Source organism: Macaca thibetana, chromosome X (assembly GCF_024542745.1).
Source record: "Macaca thibetana thibetana isolate TM-01 chromosome X, ASM2454274v1, whole genome shotgun sequence".
Lineage (NCBI taxonomy): Eukaryota > Metazoa > Chordata > Mammalia > Primates > Cercopithecidae > Macaca > Macaca thibetana.
The window spans coordinates 82,547,256-82,572,649 of NC_065598.1; the positions used below are offsets into that span (position 1 = coordinate 82,547,256).

Genomic DNA, 25,394 nt, shown 5'->3' on the forward strand with positions numbered 1-25,394 from the left:
AGAAGGAGAGAGGGAGTGCAGGAAATCTTGACCTTGCTTTTAACTCCTTAAAAGATGATTTAAAAAATAAGATTTTAGTGTTGAGGACTTTATAAGTGGAATAAATTTGTGACTAGATATTCTAGAATGGCTTTAATGTATTCAGTAGGCTGAGGAGTAATATGTTGCAGTTTCTTAGAAGCAATAATCTAATCAGTTTTTCGATTATAGATTATTATTATTATTATTTTCTTTTTTGATAGACAGTCTCACTCTGTCACCCAGGCTGGAGTACAGTGATGCGATTTCGGCTCACTGCAACCTCCGCCTCCCAGGTTCAAGCAATTCTGCTGCCTCAGCCTCTGGGGTAGTCGGGATTACAGGCATGCACCACCACGCCTGGCTAATTTTTTGTATTTTTAATTAAGACGGGGTTTCACCATGTTGACCAGGCTGGTCTCAAACTCCCGACCTCAAGTAATCTGGCCACCTTGGCCTCCCCAAGTGCTGGAATTACAGATGTGAGCCACCATGCTCGATTAGAGGTTATTTAAAATATTGGAAATACAGTAAACCTCCTCTCTTGTCAATTTATCAAATAACAGAAACTTTTAATATTTGGAGCTTTTGAAGGGTTTCTTGGCCGGATGCGGTGGCTCATGCCTGTAATTCCAGCACTTCGGGAGGCCGAGGCGGGTGGATCACCTAAGGTCAGGAGTTGGAGACCAGCCTGGCCAACATGGTGAAATTCCATCTCTACTAAAAATACAAAAAGTTAGCCAGGTGTGGTGGTACAAGCTTGTAATCCCAGCTACTGTCAGGTTGAGGCATGAGAATCACTTAAACCCCACAGGCAGAGTTTGCAGTGAGCTGAGATCGTGCCAGTGAACCACTGCACTCCAGCCTGGGTGACAGAGTGAGACTCTGTCTAAAAAATAAAAAATAAAACGAAGAATGATTTCTGGATTATTCACTTATTTGATTGAACCAAAAGTCTAGACAATATATTTTGAGGTTCTTTCCAGCGGAATTGTACTGTAATGTATAAGGGGTTGTAGAAACATCAAGTATTTGAAATATTAAATATAAAATACTGAAACTACCACGTTTAAATGACATAAGTGGAATATAACTATGTACATCAAAGTTCACCTAGTCTTTATACATGAGGTTTTTAAAAATATGTCTGAGGATTTTTCTAAATACTTATTTCTTACATAATTTCAGCTTTTGTAAGGATAATAATCCACAGTACTCATTTCCTTAAGAACATCACATAACCAATTACATAAAGTAGGCTCTCTGGTCATACTTTTTATTGATACGTTCCCTACAAAGTGGTGTAAGGGATATAAAATCCTTAATTTAGGAGCCCCAACTATGTAAGGAATCAGCAAAATTTGTTCCTAGTTAACAGTTAAGAAAATGGGGTTTACCATTAAATGTAAGAATGATTTACCTTTACTCGTATAAGAAAATAAGTTAAGTTTAATTCTGATTCTTACTCTAGATAGTGGGTAAACACACAATAGAACATGATTCTTTTGTTGTACTAGACACTAATACTTTATTTTTCATTTTCTTTATTTCATTTTTAAAATAGTTTGTAATTGTATTTTGTTTTTTTATTATACATTACGTTCTGAGATACATGTGCAGAACGAGCAGGTTTGTTAACATAAGTATACATGTTTTTCATTTTCTTTATTAAAGAAAACATGTTTTCTCCAACATTTTGCTATAATGGATGTTTCAATTATTAATTTTATATTTGTTTCCTCTCCACTTCCATAATGGAGTTCTATTAGAATAAATGCTCAGTCAGAGGGTACAAACATTATACATTTTGATACATAATGCTTGATCCTGAATTTAATTAAAATGATACCTGTTCTTGACAAACATTTTACTCTGTGATGTATAAAATATATAACATGTAGAACACATTGTTTCTGTTTTCTAGGAGTTTATAATTTAGTCCACAAAGATACCAACTGTGAGCCTGAATAAACCATAAAATAATCCCAAAGTACTACATAAAGAAAGTGTGATATTGTATGATATATAGACCACAGACATAAGAATTAAAATTACTTGTGTTAAGAGAAAAAGTAAGGCTGAAATGGTTTTGTAGAGGATAATAAGTCAGGACATAAGATTATCCAAATTCAGAACTTAAGTCAATTTGGGAGATTTGAATAATCAGAAAACTGTTACTCTAGATTTTAAGAGCCCACATGGCCAAAGGCAGAGAGCTAGAAATAATTACGGCATATGATGGGAATACTAAAGAACACTTTCCCACTTAATATTGAAATGGTAGCACTGCAGAACAAGAAAAATAACACTTAGATATTGCTTACTCACCTGATTTGCTTCTCTGTCTCCATTCTTGACTAATCTTGAGAATTAGTCCTTCCTTAACAGTGCTACACACCACTGCCCCTCTTGGTCTTAGAATAAAATTAAAATATCTTAACATGGCTTACAAGGTCCTATGCCAGGGTTTCTCAGTCAGAGGTGATTTTTGCTCCTATGAGATATTTGGCAATGTTTGGAGGCCTTTTTGGTTGTCACAATGGGTGGTGGTGGTGCTATGGCATCTAGTGGGTAGCAGCCAGGAATGCTAATAAACATCCTATAATGCACAGGAAAGTTCCAATAAAGTGAAGAATGATCCAGCCTAAGGTGTCAACAGTGCTGAGGTTGAGAAAAATAAGAAATGCTACCCTGTAGCATTTTATCTAACCCTTGCCCACCTGGTTAATCTTTTAAATCTTAAGCTATTTTTTCCCTACTCATTATCAATTCAATTACCTTGGTGTCCTTGAACATTCCATTTTCTCTCTCACATTCAGAATTTCACATATACTGTCTCTCTATCTGAAACACACTTCTGTTCCCCTCCTCCCCATACCTCAGCCCTGCATCTTGCTAAATCTACTCATCATTCTATATATGCCTATCAACTAGATTCTTTGAGTATGTGAGTCATGCTTTATCCATCTTTGTATTCCCATTGCTCAGCATGTTGTTTGAGACATAATAAATGCATGCTAAACCAATACATAGATTACTGGAGAGTTTGGATGCTAAGATAAACAAAGGTGGTTAAGGGTTTGGGTGATTATGTATAATGGCTATGTTAATAAAGAGAATAAAGTAAATTTGAGAGAAACTACAAAGGCAGAACTCCCATGGCTTGGTCACAGATTTGATGTGGATTGTGACAGAAGAGTTAAAGATGATTTCCACATACCAGGTAAACTGAGGGAATGGGGACAGAAATTGTAGAATTGGGAAGGAATCTTTATTTTGAGGTGTCAGATAATGGAAATCTGTTTTTATTTACTTGGTGATGCCTATAAGCAGCTAGAAACAGAATTTAATTTGGGTGAACCTGATATTTCTGTAACTGTGGGAAAGTAATTTAACTTCAGTCTCTTCATCCATAAAATGGAGAAAGAATGAGTACCTACCTTATTGGGTGAGATTAAATGAGTTAACACATATAAAATACTTATCTTTATCCCAGTGTTGGACATAGAATTAACACTTAATTAATGGTAGCTATTTTATTATTATTATTCTCATCATTATAAATGTCTTTTTTTCCTTTGTCTCTGCATTTTGAAATTATACCTTTCAGTACAGCTACCGCTTTCCCATGAAACTTTTTATGATGTTTCAGGGTATCAATGATCACCTTCCTCCCCTGCAACCATATAGCATCCTACATTAACTACTTTTTTTTTCACTTCTCATGTACTGCCCAGTCCCATGATTGCATATGTGTTTACATTATGATCCCTATTATATTGTAAGTTCTTTGAGGGTAAGACTCTGACTTACTCATCTTTTCCTGACATATAGTAAGTGCTAAATAAATATTAGGTTATGATAATTAGTTATAATTTTATTATTGTCATTGGAAAGTCATCAACAGAGGTATTATAGTTGACTCAGAATTAATATGCCTTCCAATTTATATTCAGTATTAATGCTCCTAGTGTTTTCAAAGAACATCAATTATGTTTTATGAAATAGAACAAAATATCATTTTAAATTAAGTGCTAAGTAATCTGAAATTTTTTAAATGTATTTAATTGATGCTAGTCGTTTCATTATTATAGAAAAACCTTCCTGATAAAAGAGTATTTCTTTTGAAAAATTTGATATTTTCAAGCTGCTAACTAATAGTGAAAGGTCTTTTGCTTATAAGCTATGAAAGAATATTTTTGCTTTTAATGCCAAACCTTTGAAAAAACTAGGTTATTAAGCAATGTTATGAAAATGATAAAGATTTTTAAAAACGAAATAAGCAGGATTGCATTGGGAGTTATACCTGATGTAAATGACGAGTTGATGGGTGCAGCACACCAACATGGCACAAGTATACATATGTAACAAACCTGCACGTTATGCACATGTACCCTACAACTTAAAGTATAATAATAATAAATAAATTAAAAAAAAAATCATTCATTTATATGACTGTATATCCTTTCTGACTTCCTTTAAGATATAGTATACAAAACATCATGTTGATAAAGTGTTCAGAACCAAGTTTAGGAAATACAGCCCAGGGGTGTCTGAAGAGTTTTGTAGTCACAATAAATAACATAAGAACTTCTATATGAGACATTCTTGCTTGTCTTTTGCACATAATTTACTTCGATTCATCGACTCAATAAAGTGCTCTGTGCTTAGGAAATTGTTTTATATTTGCAATTTATTTATTTACATGGCCATCATCCCTACTTGGGCCAACCTTCTTTTACTATTGATGTGTTTGGAACTGCCATTGGAAGCAACTGAGACTCTAAGTGCACATTTTAGGAATGTATTTTGCTTTTGGTTGAGATATGTAAAAAGGGCAGTATCACAAATGAATTGTAACTGAAAGGTTACATGAACATCCTCTGTGATTTATAATGATGATCTCTAACATATAACCCCATTTGGATGAAATAATTTTCTAATATATTACAGTATTTTCTTCTAAGCAATTTCACTCTCTCATAAAAGTAGATTCTTTCCAAGTGTTCAGTAGCTTTAGTAAAATTGCATATATTAATGAAGTTATTTTAGACATTTGGGATAATTTATGTGATGCAACAAACTATTTGGCACATATATATATTGTATTTCAAATGAAATTAATGGTTGCTTTAAAAAACAGAAAGAATGGAGTTTCCTGGATGTTGCATAAATAGGCAAAAGTGGCACGAGAATATTTATTACATTATTCATGAACGTGTATCAACAAGCAGTTACATTTAACTGGCTAACAGGTAAGTGAAAGGTAGTTAAACTAGTGAGGCAATTACAAAAACAAACCAACAAACAAACGAAAAGCAAACAACTTCAGACTAATGCCCCTGATGAACATAGATGAAAAAATCCTCCACAAAATACTAATAAATTGAATTTGGCAGCACATCAGAAAGTTAATTTACCACAATAAAGTAGGCTTTATTCCTGGGATGCAAGGTTGGTTCAATGTATACACATCAAGAAATGTGATTCACCACATAAACAGAATTAAACACAAGAACTACATGATCATCTCAATAGATGCACAAAAAGCTTTAGATAAAATCCAACATTACTTTTTGATGAAAACTCTCAACAGTCTAGGCATTGAAGGAGCATATCTAAAAATAAAAGAGCCATCTATGACAAACCCACAGGCAGTATCATACTGAATAAGGAAAAGCTATAAGCATTCCCCTTGAGAACCAGAATAAAACAAGGATGTCCACTCTCATCACTTCTATTTAACATAGTGGAGGAAGTTTTAACCAGAACAATCAGACAAGAGAAAGGTACAGAATCTATCCAAATAGGAAAAGAAGAAATCAAACTATCTCCCTTCACTTATGATATAATTTTATACATTGAAAACTCTAAAGAGTCTGCTAAAAGGCTCCTAGAACTGAAGAACAACTTAAGTGTCAGGATACAAATTCAGTTTACTAAAATCAGTAGGATTTCTACACATCAATAACTTCCAGACTGAGAGTCAAATCAGGAACGTAATCCCATTTTCAATAGTCATAAATAAAATGAAATACCTAGGAATACAGGTAACCAAGGAGGTGTAATACCTCTACAAGGTGAACTACAAAACACTACCGAAATAAATTAGAAATGACACAAATAAATGAAAAATATTCCATACTCATGGATTGGAAGTATCAGTATCATTAAAAGGGTCACACTGCCCAAAGAAATATATAGATTCCATGCCATTCCTATCAAGCTACCAATATCATTTTTCACACAATTAGAAAGATTTAGTCTACAATTCATATAGAACCAGAAAAAAAGAGCCCAAATAGTCAAAGCAATTCTAAGCAAAAAGAGCAAAGCTAGAGACATCATACAAGCTGACTTTATACTGTTCTTTAAGGCTACAGTAACCAAAAAAGCAATGTACTGGTACAAAAACAGCCACATTGACAAATGGTATGGAATAGAAAACTGAGAAATAAATACACACACCTACAACCATCTGATCTTTTTAAGGTTGACAAAAATAAACAACGGGGAAAGGACTTCCTGTCCAATAAATGGCACTGGGATAGCTGGCTAGCCATATGTAGAAGGATGAAACTAGAGGCCTAAACTTTACCATATACAAAAATTAACTGAAGACAAATCAAAGGTTTAAAGGTAAATATCTCAAACTATAAAAATTCTAGAAGAAGTCCTAGGAAATACATTTCTTAACATTGGTCTTGGCAAAAAAAAAAAAAAAAAAAAAAGTGACTAAGTCTTCAAAAGCAATTGCAACACAAACAAAAATTGACAAGTGGAACCTAATTAAACTAAAGAGGTTCTGCACAGCAAAAGAAATTTTCTTCAGAGTAAACAGACAAACTACAGCATGGGAGAAAGTATTCACAAACTATGCATCCGTCAAAGGTCTAATATACAGAATCTATAGGGATCTTAAGTCAACACACAAAAAACAAAAAAACTTCATTAAAAAAAGGACAAAGGACATGAACAGAGACACTTCTCAAGAAGAGTCATAAAATTGGCCAATGAAAATATGAAAAAAATTTCAACATCACTAATCATCAGAGAAGTGCAAATCAAAACCACAATAAGATACCATTTCACACCAGTCAGAATGGCTATTACTAAACTGTCAAAAACAAAACAAAGCAAAGCAAAGTAAAAACATGCTGGCCAGGTTGTGGAGAGGAGGGAAGAACACTTATGCACTGTGGGAATGTAAATCAGTTCATCCATTGGGAAAAACAATTTGGAGATTTCTCAAAGAATTTAAATCAGAACTACAATTTGACCCAGCAATTCCATTACTGTGTATATACTCAAAAGAAAATAAATCATTCTACCAAAAAGACACATGCACACACATGTTCATAGTAACACTATTCACAATAGCAAAACCACGGTGTATTAGTCTGTTTTCACTCTGCTATAAGGACATACCCAAGACTTGGTAATTTATAAAGGAAAGAGGTTTAATTGACTCACAGTTCTGCAGGGCTTGGGAGGACTCAGGAGACTTATATGCATGGTGGAAGAGGAAGGTAAACATCCTTCTTCACGTGGTAGCAGCAAGGAGAAGTGCAGAGCGCAGTGAGGGCAAAGTCTTTTTAAAAGCATCAGATCTTGTGAGAACTCACTCACTATCATGAGAACAGCATGGAGTTAACTACCCCCATGATTCAATAACCTCCCACTGGGTCGCCTTCACAACATGTTGGGATTATGGGAACTACCATTAGAGATGAGATTTTGGTGGGGACACAGCCAAACCATATCATCCCACCCACGGCCCCTCCCAAATCTCATGTTCTCACAATTCAAAACACAATCATGCCCTTCCAGCAGTCCCCCAGAGTCTTAACTCTCTCCAGCATTAACTCAAAAGTCCAAGTCCAAAATTTCATCTGAGAAAAGGCAAGTCCCCTCCACCTATGAGCCTGTTTAATGAAAAGCAAGTTATTTACTTCCTAGATACAGTGAGAATACAGGCATTGGGTAAATACACCCATTCCAAATGGGAGGAATTGGCCAAAGCAAAGAGCCTACAGGCCCCATGCAGGTCAAAAATCCAATAGGGCAGTCATTTAAACTTAAAGTTCCAAAATTATCACCTTTGACTCCATGTCTCACATCCAGGTCATGCTGATGCAAAAAGTGGGCTCCCATGGTCTCAGGCAGCTGTGCCTCTGTGGCTTTACAGGGTAAAGCCCTGTTTCTGGCTGCTTACACTGTTGGCATTGAGTGTCTGTGGGTTTTCCAGGTGCATGATGCAAGCTGTTGTGGATCTAACATTCTGGGGTCTGGAGAATGGTGTCCCTCTTCTCACAGCTCCACTAGTCAGTGCCCCTGTGGAAACTCCGTGTGGGGGCTCCAACCCCACATTTCCTTTCTGCACTGCCCTTGCAGAGGGTCTCCATGAGGGCTCCACCCCTGCAGTAGACTTCTGCCTGGATATCCAGGCATTTCCTTACATCCTCCAAAATCTATTTGGAGGTTTCCAAATCTCAATTTTTGACTTCTGTGCATCCATAGACTCAACACCATGTGGAAGCCACCAAGGCTTGGGGCTTGCACACTCTGAAGAAGCAGCCTGAGCTCTATGTTAGCCCCTTTTAGCCACAGCCATGGCTGGAGCAGTTGTGATGCAGGGTGCCAATTCCCAAGGCTGCACATGGCAAGGGTTCCCTGGATCTGGCCCAGGTAACCATTTTTCCTGCCTAGGTCTTGGGGCCTGTGATTGGAAAGGCTGCTATGAATGTCTCTGACATGCCCTGGAGATATTTTCCCCATTGTCTTGGTGATTAACATTTGCCTTCTGGCTACTTATGCAATGGGCTTGAATTTCTCCTCAGAAAATGGGTTTTTCTTTTCTAGCACATCATCAGGCTGCAAATTTTCCAAACTTTTACACTCTGCTTCTTCCTGAATGCTTTGTCACTTAGAAATGTCTTCCTGCAGATACTCTAAATTATCCCTCTCAAGTCCAAAGTTCCACAGATCTTTGGGGTAGGGGTAAAATATGGCCAGTCCCTTTTCATAAGAAGAATGACCCTTACTCTAGTTCCCAACAAGTTTTTCATCTCCGTCTGAGACCAACTCATCCTGAACCTTATTGTCCATATCACTATCAGCATTTTGGTCAAAGCCATTCAACAAGTCTCTAGGAAGTTCCAAACTTTCTCACATCTTCCTGTTTTCTGAGCTCTCCAATTCTCTAGGAAGTTCCAAACTTTCCCACAGTTTCCTGTCTTCTTCTGAGCCCTCAAAGCTGTTCCAACCTCTGCCTGTTACCCAGTTCCAAAATCACTTCCACATTTTTGGGTATCTTTACAGTAGCACCCCACTGCCTGGTACCAATTTACTGTACTTGTTTGTCCTCACACTGCTGTAAGGACATGCCCAAGACTGGGTAATTTATAAAGGAAGGAGATTTAATTGATTCACAGTTCCAGACATCTGGGGAGCCCTCAGGAAACATACAATCATGATGGAAGGGGAAACAAACACGTCTTACTTCACATGGTGGCGGCAAGGAGAAGTGAGGAGCGATGGGTGGGGAACCCCCTTATGAAACCATCAGGTCTCGTGATAACTCACTTACTATCATGAAAAGAGCATGGAGGAAACCACCCCAATGATTCAATTACCTCCCACCGGGCCCCTCCCATGACACATGGGGATTGTGTGAACTACAATTCAAGATGAGATTTGGTTTGGGACACAGCCAAATCATGTCATATGGAATTAACCTACGTGCCTATGAATGGTATACTTGATTTAAAAAAAAATAGTACATATGCAAAATGCAATATTATGTCATCATAAAAAAGAATGAGATCATGTCCTTTGCAGTGACATGGATGGGCCTGGAGGCCATTGTCCTATGCAAACTAAGAGAGGAACAGAAAACTAAATACCACATGTTTTCACTTATAAATGGGAGCTAAATATTCAGTAGTCCTCGACATAAAGATGGCATCAATAGACACTGGGGACTGCTGGAGTGGGGAATTAGGGAGGTTGAAAAACTACCTCTTGAGTACTATGTCCACTACCTGGGTGATATTATCTGTTCCCCAAGCCTCAGCATCATGCATTATAGCCATTTAACAAACCTGCACATGTTCACCCTGAATCTAAAATGAAAGTTGAAATTAGAAAAGAGAAAGAAGTTTGTTAGAGGTGTTGCTAGTGAAACTGGCATGGTTTTAGTTTATATTGACATGCTTAAGACATGGACATAATTGGATGTTAGTTCAGAAATGCTAAGATATGTCCAGAATATATGGGAGAATGACTGATCCCTACAGTAAACTTTAAACTGAGTGCTGGGAAAAAAAAAAATGTATTCCACAGTTTCACTTTCTAACAGCAGAAGCAGAATATGCATGCTTATTTTCTAAGTTTCTGCTGGGAATGCCTCGCCTCATATATGTCTTCTGGTCCATGATCTGAAGAATACTCTTAGATCTAAATTTAAAAATACATATGACAAGTTAATTATTTCAGTTTGTTTTAAATCCAAAGAATTTTAAAACCTAAAATGTAAATGGAGAGGGAAAATGCATGCAAATCAACTAATGAAACACTCATGTAGGAATTAGTGTCAGACCAAATTATTTCATTTTATTTTTTGCTTTTCTGGGAAACTAAAGTAAAGCCACATAAACACAGAGACTTGAACTAGCATGATTTGGTCTGAAAAGTTTTAGTTAACATAAGAATGCAATAATCAAATAAAACAGCGAACTCATGAAGAATATTGAGAACCTATTATAATTTCAAGGAATAAAGCCTGGAAGTTTGGAAATCTAATTGAACGAACCTGATAAACTTGGATTTATATCCCAACAACTGCCAGTTTCTCTGTGACCTTTTGCCAGTTATATAATCTTCTTGAGTCTTCGTTTTCTTATTTATAGAAAAGGATACTAATATTCCCTACACTGTTACTTTTTTGTGAGAAGATATAATGCATGTAAACTACCTATCCCTCAATACTCAGTCAATAAAGGGTGGCTTTTCTTATCACTCAGAATCTTTAAATTTTAAGCAACTGTCTGATTACAAGCCAGGCATGATTAGTACAGACAAAGGTTTTGAGGAGAGAGCGAGATCACTGTGGACCAGCATACTTTGGGACTCCATCAACAAAGAAATGGCATTTTGCTTTTATTGGATTTTGAGTTGTATTCAGTTGCTAAAGAATGAGGAAGAGCTCCTAAATGGAGATAATCCATAACCAACCATACAGAGATAGAAAGGCTGATGAGTTTTGATAAGACAGTGATGCAGGTTTTTTTTTTAAGGCCCAAAGGCCCCAAAATTTAAAAGCATGGGGGTTACATGTGAGCAGGATAGGCAGAGCATTGAATCCCATGGATGGAGTATGATTTTGTAGTAGACTGAAGTAGTTCTTCAGAAGAATCTGTGATAATCGAGCATTTGAAAATAATTATTTGATTTACAGTTTCTAGTCTACAAAGCTTTCTGGTATCACAACTCATTTATTTGTCAGGTCATCTATGTGAAGAGGGCAATACTAGATATTATTTTTCTCTTTTTTTCAGATGAGGAAACAAATATCATGGGTTTTATAATTAGTAAATGGCAGATTCGGGACTTAAACACATGCCATTTGACTGAATGTACAGTGACCCTTTCACCACACTGCCTGGCTAAGTGCTGGGCAATGTCACAATGTCCCAGGTTCAAAGCAAAATTATATCGTTGTGACTACATACTATTAAATGGTGAGGGATTCTCAGTTGCACCCATTAGAAAATGTGTGATCTTGCCTATGGTACCATTTGAATGCAGTATAACCAGATTTGCTAATGTGTGACAAGAAATATTGAATAAACATGTATTACATGCCAGAGATTGTATTAGACATCAGAGACACAAAGATGCATGTGCCTTTATCTCTACTCCCAAGTAGAGATACTTGGGAGTGTTGTGGATACTGGGATCTGATAGAGGGAAGTGAGTGAAAAGTTGTGGAAGATTTTATGCCAGTGGCATGATTCAGGGGCTATGGGATCATGTGAAAAGATTCCTCCTGTCACCTTAGCTTAAAAATAAATTCTAATATAGATAAAGTAAATAACACTGTTGTTTCTCTTATGAGTATTATTACTACATAAATAATGTCTTTTACACCAAATATAGCATCTTGGATTATTTTACTAAAATTAGGATAGTTGCTTCAACTGGAAATTTTTAATGCTAACCTCACAAGTAATTCAGCTACATGTGTATGAGGCTCTTGCGACTTGAGAAGTAGGAATAAAGTTGGAGTAGAAAAAACATCTGGGAGAAGCTCTTTATCAGTTGTGCACTTTCTAATTATTCCTGTTAGATCTGAACACAGGACACCCCTTGGGTCATTAGTCACATACACCATATATGATTTGTGTCACCAGAAAAAAAAGAGTGATGATTAATTCTCCCTACTCAATAGATAATCATCCAAATATTTTTCTCCCTTTAATAATCTCAAAAACTAACCTACTCCCCTGGACTATCCTAGAGAGTTATAAGAAGGTAGGCTCTTGAAGGACCTGGGTAAACATTAAATATACTTTCACTTTCTAGAGTAGTTTATCCATTTCTTTTACTCTATTCATATTTATTCATCAATTCATTCATTTACTTTACAGTTATTCATTGAGCATCTACTAACGTGCACAATATTGGACCCTCCAGGGTAACAAAACAAATTTATTGACACCTGTACTCTGAAACTTTTCTGGTGATATGTTAAGTTACTTATACAAGGTTGAATAATTTGTTGTTATTTTTACAGACCATCACACATCCCAACATTCTTCTCAGTTTGCAAAGGTACAGTGTGTGAGACGACTGTTTGAAAGACTACTCATAATTAAGTGACCATCCATAAGTAAAGCACATGAAGTAGTAATTTGGCATAGTGGCACTTCATATTGATGTTGATGTAGTTTGGATGTGTGCCCCCGCCCCCCGCCAAATTTCATGTTGAAACGTAATCTCCACCGTTGAAGGTGGGGCCTGGTAGGAAGTGATTGGATCATGGGGGTGGATTTCCCATGAATGGTTTAGCACCATTCCTTGGTGCCGTCCTTGTGATAGCAAGTGAGTTCTTGGGAGATCTGGTCACTTAAAAGTGTGTGGCACCTTCCCCTTCTCTCTCTTGCTCCTGCTTTCACCATGTGACATACCTGCTCCCCCTTTGCCATCCATCATGATTGAAAGCTTCCTGAGACCTCCCCAGAAGTAGATGCCACTACACTTCCTGTATACCCGATAGAACCATGAACCAATCCAACCTTTTTTGTTTATAAATTACCCAGTCTCAGATATTTCTTTATAGCAATGCAAGAATAGCCTAATGCAGATATACAAAGAATCAACAAAGCAGTTCCCCAAAGGCATTCTTAATACCTGCTCTTTGTTTAACCCCTGTCTTAAAATAAACAATGCCGATGGGATGTGTTGGAGAGGTATGACATATGAGCAGTGTCAATACTGTAGGCTGATAACCTAGAGCATGACATCTTTATCGATAAACTTTGTTAGCTACATCACTTCGTTATTGTCACTTCATTAACTTGCACCGTTAATAGCAAAAGACAGTCTTTCCATTGTTCAAAACAGCAATACTTTACTAAGTGAAATATTTGAGAAACAATGAATGAAGTTCAGTTTTTACCAAGGAACAATCTTTACACTTGGATTCATATTAAGTAGCTTTTTCTCAGTATGAGATAAAGTTGTTTGCACATCAACAGCAGACACTAAACTGTTTTGCCATGAATTATTTATGCTAAATAATCCTGACAGCTTTCTTTAAAAAATAACGCTTTGCTAGAAAATGTTACTCTGGATGTCTAAATTAAACATTGTTGCCTAATATATTAATATTTTGGTCTTGTGAATTTTAAATGGAAACTAACAGCTGTTCCTTGTTGGAACTAACTACGTGATTTTCTAATAGTCATCTTTCCACTCCTTGGGTACAGGGGACTTTCACAAGTCTTCCCAAAAACATGGGAAAGTAAATCAGTCTCATCCTATTGTGCATGGGAATTAAAAAACTAATGCTCTGGTGACATCTTTTCAGACAATTTAATATTTTTGCTTGATGGATTTTCTGTCATTACCTTGATATCAGTCACCTGATATTAGATTAATTTCTGATGTCAATTTGAAATTTGTTGTCTGAAATACCAACTAAAATGTGTTTGGAGCTAGGATGCAAATTACTTATTTTTTTGACCTTTTCCTTTCCCAAGAGATGTCCAAATATTCTCGATTTCATGTTCACTGTCCTGACCTCCATGGCGTCCTTGTGTTCTGTTTTTCCAAATCTTTAACAGTTCAGCCTATCTTTTTGCCACACTTGCTTTGTCTGTACATCTAAGTTAATCATATAGTATATTGTCAAAGTTGTGCTTAGTACATGTATTAGTCAGGGTTCTCTAGAGGGACAGAACTAATAGGGTGTGTGTGTGTGTGTGTGTGTATATACACACATACATATATATACATACACATATATATACACACACACATACATACACATACACACACACACATATATAAAGAGGAGTTTATTTAGTATTAACTTACACAACCACAAGGTCCCACAATAGGCTGTCTTCAAGCTGCTGAGCAAGGAGAGCCAGTCCGAGTCCCAAAACTGAAGGACTTGAAGTCCGATGTTCAAGGGCAGGAAGCATGCAGCGCAGCACGGAAGAAGGATGTAGGCCGGGAGGCTAGGCCAGTCTCTCATTTTTAGGTTTTCTGCCTACTTTGTATTTGCCGGCATCTGACGAGATTGTGCCCACCAGATTAGCCCACCAGATTAAGGGTGGATCTGCCTTCCCCAGCCCACTGACTCAAATGTTAATCTTTTCAACATTTTATTTTTATTTTTTCTGAGACAGAGTCTCGCTCTGTCGCCCAGGCTGGAGTGCAGTGGTGCGATCTCCGCTCACTGCAAGCTCCGCCTCCCGGGTTAACGCCATTCTGCTGCCTCAGCCACCAGAGTAGCTGGGACTATAGGCACCCGCCACCATGCCCGGCTAATTTTTTGTATTTTTAGTAGAGACAGGGTTTCACCTTGTTAGCCAGGATGGTCTCGATCTCAGGACCTCGTGATCCACCCGCCTAGGCCTCCCAAAGTGCTGGGATTACAGGCATGAGCCACCGCGCCCGGCCTCTTTTTAACATTTTAACAGACACACCCAGGGTCCATACTTTATCCTTCAATCCAATCACCTTGACACTCAGTATTAACCACCACAAGTCCACCCCTTCTCAACTTGAACCCATACACATCTCCTGAGATTATATATAATCTTCAAATAAAGACAATAATGAGCTCATAATTACACCTAACATAATACTACTATCTTTCGTACAACTGGAAACGCACTGGTCCCCAACCCAAATACAATTATATAAATTAACAATACTTAAATGCTGATATGAAGTCAATAAATCTTATGTCACATGATAAAGGAAAATGAAATAAAATAAAGACATTTTCTTAGTATAAGCATATACATGCACAAACATGTTTTTAGCAAAAGGAGGAGGAAGTACTCATGAAAATTACAGTCCCCATTTCTGCAGCTGGTCACGTGGTCATAGCTGGTATTGATGACTACCTTTTTCTACTACCCATTCTATATTCCCCTAGCCTTCAGCAAGCACTTCAGCAGGTTGTGTTTTTTTTTCCTTCATGGAGTGACCCAAATCTTCATTCCTGAGGTGTCTGGGCCATTTGTAGTCCTGCCTGGATTGCACTGTTGTAGTTACCATTGACCTTAATCACAGGGCATGGTAATACCAAGAGACACCCTAATGGATTTACTGAATTCCATGCACACTCTTCCTTACCTCGTTGTGGAGTAGTACACTGATTTCATGCTGATAGTCCGGGTCAGTCACCCCAGCCAACACTGTAACTGCCTTCTTAGCCTGTTGACTTAAAGGTAGGAAGAGCCCAAAGTGTCCAGGTGGCAATATTAACTTCCAGTTCAATGGAATTGTTGTGTCTCCTGGTGGCAGTGTTCCTCCTTCTGGAACTAAGACCTCTAGACCAGGAGAATGTAATGTTGCGGTAACGGAAAGCAAAAATTTTGCTAGTGGATCACTAGGGGTGATGGTGAGTGATGCCACTTCCACTTCCACACCTTGATTCCAGGACTCATGAATCCTGACAATGGGGAAAACAGTACCATATACTGGACGCTGATTCAGAGCATACGTGGCCTTCTGGAGAGCTTTGCCCCAGTCCTGCAAAGCATTGTCACCTAGTTGGCATAGTAATTGTGACTTCAAAAGGTCATTCCGCCATTCTATCAATCCAGCTGCTTCAGGATGATGGGGAATATGGTAAGACCAGTGAATTCCATGAGCATGAGCCCACTCTCACAATTCTTTAGCTGTAAAGTGAGTGCCTTGGTCAGAGGCAATGCTGTGTGAAATACCATGGTGGTGGATAAGGCATTCCGTGAGTCCAAGTATAGTAGTCTTGGCGGAAGACGGCAGGGCCTTGCTTCAAAATCTTAGAGGCCTTTACTGTGATCCATTTTTGGGGGCCTGCCAAGGGCTCCAGACAGCATGCCTATCTGCCACTGATACCTCAAGCACCACTGGGTCTTCTGGGTCATATGGCCCAAGTGGCAGAGTAGCTTTGACAGCAGCCTAGACCTATTGCAGTGCCTTCTCCTATTTTGGTCCCCACTCAAAACTGACAGCCTTTCAGGTCACTCAATAAATGGGCTCGAGTAATACACCCAAACGAGAAATGTGTTATCTCCAAATTTTAAATAGGCCCACTAGGTGTTGTGCCTTTTCTTGGTTGTAGGAGAGGCCAAATGCATCACTTACCCTTCGCCTTAGAAGAAATATCTCAACAGGCCCCATAACACAGGACCCCTAGAAATTTTACTGAGGTAGAAGTTCCCTAAATTTTAGTCAGATTTATTTCCCATCCTCTGGCATGCAAATGTCTCACCAGTAAGTCCAGTGTGTCTGCTACTTCTTGCTCACTGGATCCAATCAGCATAATGTCATCAATATAATGGACCAGTGTGATATTTTGCAGAAGGAAAAACAATCAAAGTCTTTTCGAAGAGTTGATATACCCTTGAGGTAGGACAGTAAAGGTATATTGCTAGTCTTGCCAGCTGAAGGCAAATTGCTTCTGGTGGGCCTTATGGACAGGAATGGAGAAAAAGGAATTTGCCAAGTCAGTGACTGCAAACCAGGTGCCAGGAGACGTGTTAATTTATTCAAGCAATGAAACCACATCTGGTACAGCAGCTACAATTGGAGTCACAACTTGGTTAAGCTTATGATAATTCACTGTCATTCTCCAAGATCCGTCTGTCTTCTGCACAGGCCAAATGGGAAAGTTGAATGGGGATGTGGTGGGAGTCACCACCACTGTATCTTTCAAGTCCTTGATGCTGATGCTAATCTCCACAGTCCCTCCTGGGATGCTATATTGTTTTTTTGATTTACTGTTTTTCTAGGTAGAGGCAGCTCTAATGGCTTCCACTGGGTATTCCCCACCATCATAACCCTCACCCTACCACTCAGGGAGTCAATGTGGGGGGTTCCTTCAGCTGCAAAGTATGTCTATGCCAATTATGTATTCTGGCACTGGGGAAATGACCACAGGATGAGTCCACGGACCCACTGGACCCACTGTAAGTTGGACCTGAGCTAAAACTTCATTAATTATCTGACCTCCATTAGCACCTACTTTAACTGGAGGACCACAATGATATTTTGGGTCCCCTGGAATCAATGTCAGCTCAAAGCCAGTGTCCAAAATGCCTGATCACTTCCCTTTTCCCAATGCACACTTACCCTGGTAAAAGGTCGGAGGTCTCCTTAGAGAAAGATGAGAGAAAGGTTCACTGCATACATTGCCAGTAATGTAGTGGGATTTTTCCTTAAGGGGACCCAGCCTCCCCTTCATTCAAGGGGTTTTGGGTCTGTAAACTGGCTCAAGTCTGGAAATTGTTTGAGGGGCCGTGATTCTGTTTTTATAATTCAAATCATTCTTTTGTCCATTCTACCTAGAAGTTTTCTATTTGTAAAAATTAAGTAGGAATGCAGTAAGCTTCCTATAGATTTCACTTCTTAGGAACACCGTGATTAATTAGTCAGTGCCAGAGCTCTACACGAGTCATACCGTTCTGATTGCCACTTTGCCTCTGCTGTCCATTATTGTTGCTATGCTTACCTTCCCTTTGACATTTGAGTGTCACCAGTTGGCCCTTGCTACCTTCGGATCCTATTATTCCCACTGTATTTAAATTTTGTAGTTGAGTGACTGAGGTTCCTACCATTAGATCTGACATACAGAGAAGAGCAATTATAGGGCTCTTCGAAGATTCAGGTGCTGCCCTCACAAATATACTTCACAAGGCATTGGTCAAGGGTGTATCTTCTGGACCCTCCCAGCTGGAATGAGTAGGTCTAAAGTGACTAATCTACTTTACCATCCCAATCAACCTAAGCCTTGGGATCCCTTCCTCTACATTAAACCAAGGGAGATCAGGCATTTCCAGCTCACTCACAGTGGGCCATATTCTAATCCGCATTTCAGCTAACTAAGCAAATCAACTATTAGAACCTTTTTCTTTTTAACTCCCTCAACTACAAACATTAAAAGCAGAGTCCCTATTTAGTGGGCCCAATTCTATAAATTCTGCTGCTCTCGAAGAAGTCCTGGTACCAAAATCTTTATTAGTCAGGGTTCTCTATAAGGACAGGACTTATAGGATTCAAATGTTAATCCTTTTTTGGCAGCACCCTCATAGACACACCCAGGATCAATACTTTGTATTCTTCAATCCAATCAAGTTGACACTCAGTATTAAACATCACAGTATATGTGAATGTTTTCATGCAGCTATATCCCTTTGACAACCATATCAAGTGTTAGACTGTAAGAAGATGATATACTTCTTGTTTAGATTTACTACTAATATGTCCTGAGCAACTGTGTCTTATTAAATAGACCAGAATTGATGAAAAAACTAAGACTTAAAGCAAATTGGACCGAGAGTCTAGTAGCTGGGATCTTTTCTTTCTTACTTTTCAACATAGAGCTCATTTCTGTAGAAAATTTTAGAAGCACTTGGTCAAAGTTACATAGTTCCTTCATTGTTTTTGTGGTGTGCATCAGTCACTGGAGACTATAGCTCTATTGAAAGCAAACCAGTTACATTTGTCTTCATTTTGCCTAATTCCAACGCGTCTTTTACCTTGGTTTTTCCTTTGATAAGAAAAATAAAAGAATTGTGATTTCCCTCTATATCTCTATTCTATTTCTACATCTCAGTTTTCAACAGCAGGCCATCACAATGAATTTTTTATTTTAATTCAGGAGATTATCTTGCTTTGGTGTAGCTTTTCCTTTAAGTCTTCTCTTATTCATTATCTTTCCTCCCCTTCATTCTTGGTACTGCAATTCAATTTGCTGAATGATATGGAAATACTTTAAAGAAGATTTTCCCCCAAATTATCAAAAAAAGTTGTAAGAGTGATTTGTACTCATCACAAAATTTCTTCTGGAGAAAATACATGGCTCTCACTGTACTTGAGCTCTTTTCTAGCATTTCCAGCAAGAGGGAAATTACAATATTTTCTTTAACCAGAAAATAATTTTAGTCAGAAGATGTCTGGGAGAGTCATGTTTTGAGAAACTAATAAAATGTTGTTTATATTTAAGAAAATAGTACTGTCTTTATAATCCACTAGGTTTCTGAGTGGAAGAAAGAAAAGGTACTCATTGGTTTTATTATCTTTTTATACTCAAGACCCAGAGCTCCTTCTGATAAGATTTCTGGTTTGAAGTCAAGCAACATATTGCTCATTTATATTGAGAAAGAGGTAGGGGACCAAAATAAGAATTATAACTGGGAATTGGAGAAAAATTAAGAAAATGTGGAAAACTGAAAAATATAGGTTTAGGAATTTTACACAATTGTATATGCAGAAAACTGTTCTTTTGTATCTGAAATTAAAGCCACAGAGTGATGAACAGAAATGTGATTGTGTATTTGTTTGAAGAATTTAGTGGTCAGTGTAAATTCCAGAGAGCTTGACTGGCTTAGGTGGAAAGAATACAACTTATACAATGGACTCTCACAGTGAATGGATTCAAGTCACTTATCCTCTAGTTTTACTATCTTAAGTGGGATTTATTGCAGAGATGTCTATATTCTATGTGTTTCTCATTGCAGTCGATACATGTTATTTTAAAAAATGTTCAAGGTGTGTGTGGGCACATACATTTATTATAAATGATCTTGCTATTACTTAACAGACACTTGAGTGCCTTTAAACTGCTTTTCTGTTTATGATAGTCACAAAAGATGCAGAAATATCTGTTCAATAGCAAGATGAGAGTGAAGAGTGTCTTAGTCCATTTTGCATTACTAGAAAGAAATACTTGAGACAAGGTGTTTATTTGGCTCACAGTTCTGAAAGCTGTATAAGAAGTGTGGTGTCAGCATGGGCTTCTGTTGAAGCCTTTGGAAAGCTTTCATTCATGGCAGAAGGCAAAGGGGAACAGACATCACATGGCAAGAGAGGGAGCGAGGGAGAGAGAGAGGGGAGGGAACTGCCAGGGACTTTTTAACAATCAATCAGGTCTTGGAAAGGTGTGGTGGCTCACGTCTGTAATCCCAGAACTTTGAGAGGCCAAGGTGGGTGGATCACCTGAGGTCAGAATTTTGAGCCTGGCCAATATGGCAAAACCCTGTCTCCACTAAAAATACAAAAATTAGCCAAGTGTGGTCATGGGCACCTGTAGTCCCAGCTCTTCAGGAGTCTGAAGCAGGAGAATCCCCTGAACCTGGGAGGTGGAGATTCCAGTGAGTGGAGATCATGCCACTGCACTCCAGCCTGATCAACAGAGACTCCATCTCAAAAAAAAAAAAAAAAAAAGAAAAAAAGAAAAGAAAAGAAAAAAGAAAAAGAAACCACAATCAGATCTCCCATACACGAATAGATCAAGAAGACACTCCATTATTGTGAGGAAAGTGTCAAGCCTTTCACAAGGAATCTGACCCCATGACCCAAACATCTCCCACCTGACTCAACTTCCAATATTGGGGATCAAATTTCAATGTGAGATTTGGAGAAGACAAATATCCAAACTATATTAAAGAGCTCTAGATTTACTAAATTGTTTTAAAGTGTATTAGTCCATTTTCACACTGCCAATAAAGACATACCTGAGACGGGACAATTTACAAAAGAAAGAAATGTATTGGACTTACAGGGCCACAGGGCTGAGGAGGCCTCACAATAATGGCAGAAGGCAAGGAGGAGCACATCACATCTTATATGGATGGCAGCAGGCAAAAAGAGAGAGAACTTGTGCCAGGAAACTCCTGTTTTTAAAACCATCAGATCTCGTGAGATTCATTCTCTATAATGAGAACAGTGCAGGGAAGACCCGCCCCCATAATTCAATCACGTCCCACCAGGTTCCTCCCATACCATGTGGGAATTGTGGGAGTTAAAATTCAAGGTGAGATTTGGGTGGCGACACAGCCAAACCATATCATTCCACACCTGGTCCCTCCCAAATATCATGTCCTCACATTTCAATACCAATCATGTCTTCCCAACAGTCACCCAAAGTCTTAACTCATTTCAGAATTAACGCAAATGTCCACAGTTCAATGTCTCATCTGAGACAAGGCAAGTACCTTCTGCCTATGAGCCTGTAAAAATCAAAAGCGAGTTAGTTACTTCCTAGATACAATGAGGGTACAGGCATTGGTAAATACAGCCATTCCAAATGGGAGAAATTGGCCAAAACAAAGAGACTGTAGGCCCCATGCAAGTCCAACATCTAGCAGGGCAGTCAAATCTTAAAACTCCAAAATTATCTCCTTTGACTCCATGTCTCACATCCAGGTCACGCTGATGCAAGAGGTGGGTTCCCATGGTCTTTGGCAGCTCCACCCCTGTGGCTTTGCAGGGTACAGCCTTCTCCCAGCTGCTTTCACAGGCTAGCATTGAGTGTCTGGGGATTTTCCGGGCACACGATGTAAGCTGTCAGTGGATCTACCATTCTGGGGTCTGGAGGACAGTGGGCCTCTTCTCACAGCTCCACTAGGTGGTGCCCCAGCAGGGACTCTGTGTGGGGGCTCTGACCCCACAGTTCCCTTTTTCACTGCCCTAGCAGAAGTTCTCCATGAGATCCCTATCCCTGCAGCAAACTTCTGCCTAGAAATCCAGGTGTTTCCATACATCCTCTGAAATCTAGGCAGAGGTTTGCAAACCTTAATTTTTGACTTCTCTGCACTTGCAGGCTCAACATCACATGGAAGCTGCCAAGGCTTGAGGCTTGCACCCTCTGAATCCATGGCCCCAGCTCTATGTTGGCCCCTTTCAGCCATAGTTGGGGCAGCTGAGATGCAGGGCACCAAGTCCGTAGGCAGCACACAGCACTTGGACCCTGGGCCTGGCCCACAAAACCATTTATTTTCTGAGGCCTCTTGGCCTGTAATGGGAGGCACTGCTGTGAAAACCTCTGACATGCCCTGGAGATGTCTTCCCCATTGTGTTGGGGATTAACATTTGGCTCCTCATTACTTGTGCTTGAATTTCTCCTCACAAATTGGGATTTTCTGTTCTATCACATTGACAGGCTGCATGTTTTCTAAACCTTTATGCTCTGCTTCCCTTATAAAACTGAATGTCATTAACAGCACCCAAGTCACACCTTGAATGCTTTGCTGCTTAGAGATTTCTTCTGCCAGATACCCTGAAGTTCAAAGTTCCTCAAATCTCTAGGGCAGCACCCAAATACCTTCAGTCTCTTTGCTAAAACATAACAAGAGTCACCTTTGCTCCAGTTCCCAACAAATGTTTCATCTTCATCTGAGACCACCTCAGCCTAGATTTCCTTGTTCACATCATTATCAGCATTTTGGTCGAAGTCATTCAAGAAGTCTCTAGGAAGTTCCAAACTTTCCCACATTTTCCTGTCTTCTTCTGAGCCCTCCAAACTGTCCCCACCTCTGCCTATTACCCAGTTCCAAAGTCTTTTCCACATTTCTGGGTATTTTTTCAGCAACGCCCAACTCTACTGGTATGAATTTACTGTGTTAGTTCATTTTCATGCTGCTGTTAAAGACAAACTGAGACTGGGATATTTGCAAAAGAAAGAGGTTTATTGGACTTACAGTTCCACATGGCTGGGAGACCTCACAATCATGGCAGAAAGCAAGGCAGAGCAAGTCACACCTTACATGTGTGGCCACAGGCAAAAAGCAAGAGAGCTTGCTCAGGGAAACTCCCATTTTAAAAACCATCAGATCTCATGAGACTCATTCACTATTATGAGGAGAGTGCAGTAAAGACCCACCCTCATAATTCAGTCACCTCCCACTGAATTCCTTCCATGACATGTGGGAATTGTGGGAGTTACAATTCAAGATGAGATTTGGGTGTGGACACAGACAAACCATATCAAAAGGCTACTTTCTCATGGTTAGCTTTTGTGATGTAGAATGTGAATTTCATGAGAATGTTGTTGTTGTGAGGGGATTATCTCAGAAAATTATGTGGAATGATAACATCACAAAGTAGCCACTTTTGTAGGTAATGTCCTGATTCTTGAATTGAGGTGAGGATGCCATAAGACCATACAGATGATGCCTAGCTTCAGGAGGTAGCATGGTCCAACAGAAAGGGCAGAGTTGTTGGCATCAGAGAAATCTTGGTTCAAATCCATGCACTATTTCTTCTAGCTATTGTGACCTGGGGAAAGTTTTTCAAACTCTGTGAGCTCAGTATTCTCAGATAAAAAAATTAAACTAGTATGCACGTTGAAGCATTATTGTGAAGATTAGATGAGACCTGACACAAATCACTGCTTAATAAATGGAATTCTCACCTGCAGTGAACATCCCTACTCATGCAGTTTTGCTATTGGCTTTGGATCCTCATAGAGAACAAAAATAGTTAAGGAATAAAGCAAAGTGACTAGTCAATCATATATACCTCAATTATGGGAAGGCATGCTAGTGAAGGCACAGTGCCGGTGCCATAATGCCAGATAAATAAGTAACTGCACTTTGTGTGTTCTGTATTTTATTATGCTCTAGGTTCCTGAATAAGATTTTTTTTTTTTTGGCAGAAATAATCACTGATGACTTTATTGTCTTATGATGCATAAATGAGGAGGCAGACTGTTACATTTTCATGACAGACATGAACATGCACACTTTCTTTTCCTTACATAATTATGAATTTGCATCTTTAGAGAGGGCTTTGTTAAAATATTCCATGGAGTTTATGCCTTGTCTAATAATATCATAGGTACTGTACATGTACTTGTGGCCAAATGGTTTTCTTTTTGTAACAGAACACATTTATATGAATAAAAACCAAACCTGCCATATTTTTCCAGCAGCTTATTTTTATGGTATAATTGCATTACAGAAAATTGACCCTCTGTGTAACCCTTAATTATATTCACATGCATCTGAAGTGTATTGCTTAATGTCAGAAGCTAATAATATTCTTCATTTACCTTTATGTAAAATTTAAAGAACACAAGAAATTGTAAACGTTTAAAGTTATTTGCTTCACTAAGACATGAATTAATTAAGGTTTTGAGCCGATGAATTTTGTCTCTTAGATGTCAATAATTTTGGTCATATTTTACTTTTTCACTTTTAGAACATTTTGAACAGTTTTAAAGAAGCTTGGTAGATTGTACCCTTAAATGGTTTTTAAATGACTTTCAACATAACAAATCAAGCCCAAAGAAAAATATAAATATATATTAGGTAGGAGTTTTCAGGAACTGATGGCAGAAGGCTAATTTTCATCCACTTATTCAAGCAGAAAATATATGTTTCTCTTCAAGATTTCTCCTTTTCTCCCCATTTGTCATGCACAAAAACACACAATACTTTATATTATACACATGTACACAGATTTTCAGAATAAGTAAATTATAAATTATGAATGTAAACTTTATGGCACCTCCTTATAGAGCTTGAAAATTAAGAAAATATTTCATGACAGATGCTTTCATTCATGTATCCAGCAAGTATTTTTGAGTGCTTACATCAATAGTTCACAATCATATAGTGTTTCATAATTTAATGAGTGGTTTAACTCATGTTATCTCACTGGATTTTTAAAGCAGCCCTAGGAGTTTGGTGGTGTTAAGTAGAGGTCTTTAAGAGTGACAGATCAGTGATGCCAGTATTATCAATGACTGGCAGAAGATTTAAGACAACTCATTTGAGTGGTACCTTGAAGGGTGATTGATGTGACTAGGTGTAGATTGGGAATGGCAAAAACAAGAGTAAACAAGGTTTTCGGATGAGGACTTTTGG

The 25,394-nt window shown here is 38.4% G+C and overlaps 1 protein-coding gene across 1 annotated transcript in view; it reads left to right on the plus strand.

Moving 5' to 3' along the window:
- The window catches only part of DACH2 (dachshund family transcription factor 2), a 691,023-nt gene that overhangs the window by 257,029 nt on the left and 408,600 nt on the right, over positions 1-25,394 (plus strand). The gene's annotated exons all lie outside the window — the stretch shown is intronic.